The 6,343-nt window shown below is 37.7% G+C and overlaps 1 non-coding gene across 1 annotated transcript; it reads right to left on the bottom strand.

The window, feature by feature from the left end:
- Positions 1–5,346: 5,346 nt before the first annotated feature.
- LOC121216810 (small nucleolar RNA R71) lies at positions 5,347–5,453 on the bottom strand. Its single transcript, XR_005913025.1, has one exon. It is a non-coding gene; the product is annotated as a small nucleolar RNA R71 (small nucleolar RNA).
- Positions 5,454–6,343: the final 890 nt, after the last annotated feature.

Raw genomic sequence — 6,343 nt, 5'->3', positions numbered from 1 at the left:
CCTGTACAGGGAGATATCTAAGTCGTAATGCGCAAGGGTCAGTGTAGTCGATCCCGGAAACATGGGAGACTTTAACTAATAAACTGTACTCATTGGCTCGACCAAAAATTCTAGAAAAAATTTTTAGATGAACATATGAGTCTAGTTTCAGGAAAAATTTACGAAACTGGTTTTCAAGTTTTGAAACTCAAGATATGATTTTTAAGGCGACAGTGAAGCTGTAACCAGCTTGTCTGGAAAATTTTCAAATGGACTGTGAAAATAAGTGGATTAAGCCCGTTAACCCCTCGTGTCCGACTCCGGTAACGGTCTCGGGTACGGGGTGTTACAATTTTATTGGTATCAGAGCTACGGTTTAGTCGATTCTAGGATTACCGTAATACGTTTGGGTCTAGCTATACATTCCATTTTGTGATTATTTGATAGTGTGGTGATTTCTGACAATTGAAAATGTGTTTATTTATAGTAATGGATCCCGATCCCGACCGAGCGGTAGCTGATGATCTTGAGAGTGTAGCGCCTGCTCCCGCAGAAGGGACAGCTCCGGTGGACTCTCAACCTATTGCTAGTAATCCGAATGATGAAGCTAGACAAGATTTCTATAGCGTGATGAATGATTGGTTCAACCGATACATTCGAACTAATACGGTTGTTCCACAACCTCCATTCCCGACTAATGCCACCCCCGCACCTACAATACCTCCGGTAACTGACCAAATAAGGTCAAATAAGCCCCCAGTTGACAGAATCCGAAAACACAGGGCTACTTAATTTAAGGCTACGGATAGCGATGATGCCGCGCAAGCTGAATTTTGGTTGGACAACACGATCCGGCTACTCGACGAGCTATCTTGCACACCCGATGAGTGCCTAAAGTGTACTATCTCCTTGCTACGTGATTCTGCCTACTATTGGTGGAATTCGCGGAGATCCTGATACATCTTATTTCCACCAGGATGCATAGCATCAGAGCTACTATGTGCTTCCCTCAGAATCGGCTGTCTCAAATAGAGTAATTCGGTACACAAACCAGTCCTCAGATACACAGAACCCATCATTATTCAACCCAAAATCAGATGTACTTCCACTCTCAACCTGACAGAGCCACAGATCCAAGTTGGCTTAACTTGCAACTCGGCTAACAGACTTCCATCATCAAACAAACTGAGACGAGCGAACATCACCCTCAGATCAAACATTGCTCTTTGACTAAGAGCATTAGCCACCATATTGACCTTATCGGGATGATATTCTATCGTCCAGTCGTAATCCTTAAGCAGATCAATCCATCTATGTTACCTAAGATTCAACTTATTTTGGGTAAGGAGGTACTTAAGTCTCTTGTGATTGGTGTAGATGATACACCTCTTACCATATAGATAGTGCCTCTAGAGCAAACACCATGGTAGCTAACTTAAGATCATGCGTCAGATAATTTCCCTAGTGTGACTTAAGCTATTGGGATGCATAAACCACAATCTTACCATCTTGCATCAATACACATCCCAAATCGATGTGTGACGCATCACTATAAATCGCAAACTATTTACTAGATTTAGGTTGTATTAGAACAGGTGCCTGAGTCAGAAAAGACTTGAGCTTCTCAAAGCTCAATTATTGCACATCAGTCTAAACAAAAGGAACATTTTTACACAAAGGCTTAGTTAGAGGAGCTGCAATCAACAAGAAGCCCTCAACAAACCGTTAATAATAACCCGCAAGACTTAGAAAACTGTGGATCTCAGAAATGTTCTTAGGCTGTTTCTACTCAAGTACAGCCTCAATCTTTCGAGGATCAACTCGGACCCCTTCAACAGAAACCACGTGCCCTAGAAAAGTTACTTCCTGTAGCCAGAATTCACATTTGCTTTACTTAGCGTAGAGCTGTTTCTGTTGAAGTATCTGAAACACTGCTCTAAGATGCTCATCTTTCCCATCCTCAGTCTTAGTGTACACTAGAATATTGTCGATAAAGACTATGATGAACTGATCCAAATACAGCTAGAAAACTCGATTCATCAGATCCATGAATACAACCGAAGCATTCATCAAACCAAAAGGCATGACCAGGAACTCGTACTGCCCATAACGAGACTTAAAAGTTGTCTTAAAGATATCAGTTTCCTTAACCCTAAGCTGATGATAACTGAAACATATATCTATCTTAGAAAATACTGAAGCCCCACAAAATTAATTAAACAAATCTTCTATCCTCAGAAGTGTGTACTTATTCTTCATAGTCAGCTTATTCAACTATTGGTAATCAATACAAATCCTCACGGTGCCGTCTTTTTTCTTTACGAACAAAACCGGTGCCCCCCATGAAGACACATTAGGATGGATAAATCCATGATCCAAAAGCTCCTGAAGCTGAGCCTTTAGCTCCATAAGCTCTTTTGGTGCCATTCAGTATGGAGCAATGGACACTAGAGCTGTACTCGGTAGAAACTCAATGCCAAACTCAACTTCCTGATTTAAAGGTAAACCCAGTAACTCATCGAGAAATACATCTAGAAATTCCCTCACTGTTCTAATGTTCTCGACAAAAGAGTCCCCAAAAAATGAAACACTTATGAAGGCCATATATGTTTCACACCCTTTCTGAACTAGTTTTTCGGCTACTAGAGCAGATATTATATTGGATAAGTAATCTCGATGCTCTCTGATCATAACAACTTCCATATCATCCTCGGTTCTCAAAATGACCTCTTAGTCACGCAATCCAAACTGACTCGGTGCTCTACTAACTAGTCCATACCTAGAACCAAGTCGAACTCTCCAAACGGTAGCTCCATCAGATTTTTTGGAAACACAACCCCTTGAACTTCTAGCTCTACATTCCTATACAGCCTATTAACCCGAACAAATTGACCTAATGAACTTTGTACATATATCTCACCAGAAGTACTCCCAATAATAATCCCTAAGTTTTTAGAGACAGTACTAGCTACATACGAGTGTGTTGACCCTCTGTCTATCAAAGTAGTATAAGGGGCGTCAACAATAAAGAATGTATTGGTAATCACATCAAGCCTGTCTCTGTCCTCTCGGTGTCGAATAGTATATACCAGTGTAGGTTGTCTCGTCTTAGTATGATTAGCACCTCTGCCTGGTGCTCTCTGTCCTCTGCCTAAACCATTACCACCCCTGGCCGGACCATGGCCCTTAGGTGGCTGCTTCTGAGGTTGAACAAAACCTAGACCCAGAGCTTGCATCTGATCAAAACACTATGGGCACTCTCTAATTCGGTGATCCATCGATCCACAACGCAAACAAGCCCCTAATCTCCTCCAACGCTCGCCTGGATGATGCCTACCATAATTACTACATGGCTGAACCCAGTAGAAACAGCTAGAACCCTGTAAACGGAAACATATATAGGATTTTTCCTATGTAATTTATCACATTTTTACTTAAAATTATTGTTAAAGTAATTGTTTAATAAATTAATGAAATATGTGAAAATATGAAATTAGGATATAAAAATTATTAAAATGTAATTTTTTGCTTTATTATAATTTTTCATGCAATAAATGGCTTATTTTATATTAATTTGAATTTATTATATTTTTTAAGACATAAAGTGGGCCATGCATGATTAAATTAAATAATAAAATATAAAATTATATTTGATAGTTCATTTTAAAATATTTCTTTAATAATTTTGGTTTTAAATTAATTAATTAGATTGAATAAATTTTATTCTTTGGTCCTCTAACTTGTTGATTTATTCTGGACAGGTCTAATAGCTTTGCTGGATTACAAAACCGTCCGAATTGGGGACCAAGTTAACCCAAAATTTGACTACACATGGCTGTCCATAAACCACTTTTTTGTTTAATTGCACAAGGTCCTTAAAAAGTTGAAGAAATTAGAGATTTACCTAAAGATTTGTACTTGACCGAGTCTCAGTCCTGAGTTGTTGTGGCACTCAAATTGAAAAAAAATCAAGCAAAAATCAGCTTAACTTCCTCAATTTATGGCCGGCCACCCATGGAAGATGCTTCAAAAGATGAAAACCCCTATTTTTATCCCCTTCTCCTCACATATAAATAAGACCTCATTCTCACATTTCTATTCATCCCACATCATACATCCCTCATCATTCATCATTCATCATTCTTTCCTCTCTAAATTAAACTGAATTAAACTATTTCAAACCTAACCCGTCCCTGTTACCTCACACTAATACTAAGAAACCCTTAGTAAATAAGAATCAATAAATTACATATTCACTAAGTAAAGGATTCCGAAAAGACCTAACGTGGTTTCCAAACTCATGAAAGATTGAGTTGCTATAGAATGTTTTTCTGAATATTATTTAGCATGCTGATAATAAATTGAGTTTAATTAAAGTAATTGTCCTAGTTTATTTATGTTATAATTGTTGCAAATTGTGTTTAATTTTGCTAAAATCTATTTCATTCATATAGTTTGCATACTTAGGTTAATTTGCATTAGGGATCATTGCATTTAGTCTAATATATTTTAATCATCACTTCTCAACAAAATTGTGTTTTTATTTACCAAATTGTTATTATAATTTTATAAATTAAGTGACTTAGCAGAAATACATCCCTGTGGAGATGATAACTCGATACTTACTTATTACTTGATAACGACTATGTACACTTGCATAAACCTACGTGTTACAAGTTTTTATTGCTATTGCTGGGGATTTTTCAACTGTTGCCATAGTAATTTCTTTCGTGAAATTATTTATTTTCAATTTGATTTATTTCTAACATTACTAACTTATTCTTTTTAATTTTGTGATTTTCTTTTCAGGTGTTTGTGAGCATAGATAAAATTATCGATTTACTTCTTGTAAACCCTGAAATTAAGCTAACTTTCAGTCAAAGAAGACGTGAACGAATAGCTCAAAGACAAGTTGAGATGGACCTTGGAAATCAGAATCAAGACCAAGGTAATGAAGCTGATCATGTAAGAAATCATATCCTCATTGCCGATGATAGGGATCGATACATCAGACAATATGCTGTGCCACTTTTCAGTGAGTTAAATCCCGGAATTAAAAGCCCAGATATTGAGGCAACCCAATTTGAATTGAAACCAGTGATGTTTCAAATGCTCCAAACGGTGGGCCAATTTAGTGGTATGCTTACAGAAGATCCACATCTCCATCTTCGATTGTTTATGGAGGTGAATGATTCATTCAAGATAGCCGGTGTGACTGAAGATGCACTGAGGTTGAAGTTGTTTCCATATTCGTTGCGAGATTGAGCACGAGCATGGTTCAATTCATTGCCACCAAGTTTCATATCTACATGGCAAGAATTAGCGGAGAGATTTTTGGTTAAGTATTTCCCGCCTAGCAAAAATGCTAAGTTGAGGAATGAGATCACAACCTTCCAACAATTGGATGACGAGTCTTTGTATGAGGCTTGGGAGCAATTCAAGGAGTTACTGCATAAGTGTCCTCATCATGGGATTCCTCATTGTATCCAGTTGGAGACATTCTATAATGGTCTTAATGCACATACAAGATTGATGGTAGATGCTTTTGCGAATGGTGCAATTTTGTCGAAGTCTTATAATGAGGCTTATGAGATCATCAAGATGATCGCGAGTAATAACTATCAAAAGCCAACAAATCAAACAGCTTCAGAAAGAGGTGTAGCTGGAGTTCATGAAGCTGATGCCCTCACTTCATTATCAGCTCAGGTATCGTCTATTTCCTCTATGGTAAAATAATTTACTGCTAATAGTGCTAATAATTTTGTAGCTCAGCCACCAAGTCCGTATGAAGTAGTTTTTTGTGTGTACTGTGGGGAAGATCATTCTTTTGAGAATTGTCCATCAAATCCCAAGTCAGTGTACTATATGGGGAACCAACATCAAAATAGGAGTGGACAAGGAACCCAGTTCAACTTCTATTATCCTTCATGGCGTAATCATCCTAACTTTTCTTGAAGCAACCAAAGAAATGGATCGAATAACAAATCTGACCATCCCTGACCATCCCATACCATGTGGGGTATAAAACACCCACCCATCCCTATACACCACATAGTGTCTGTACGAGACTTACTAGAATAATTTGTAGCTATGTTGCCAGAATAACGGTGAATTATCAGCTCACAGAACACTTCCTCCAATAAACAGAACCCACCCCATATACAGATACAGAATACAAATATACAGAATTAATAGATTTAACATGACCCTCATGCTTGTATACAGATATCATACATGCTTAAACAACATAATTAGACATATATACAAGTTTTCCTAAACTCAGATTAGTCTACCAGAATAATAAATATCATGCATTAGGGTTTGTTTTTCCCTTACCGACCCTACTGAAGGCCCACAGTTGATC

The sequence above is a fragment of the Gossypium hirsutum genome, chromosome A02 (genome assembly GCF_007990345.1).
Source record: "Gossypium hirsutum isolate 1008001.06 chromosome A02, Gossypium_hirsutum_v2.1, whole genome shotgun sequence".
Taxonomy (NCBI): Eukaryota; Viridiplantae; Streptophyta; class Magnoliopsida; order Malvales; family Malvaceae; genus Gossypium; species Gossypium hirsutum.
This window is presented reverse-complemented; position numbering and strand designations above follow the sequence as displayed.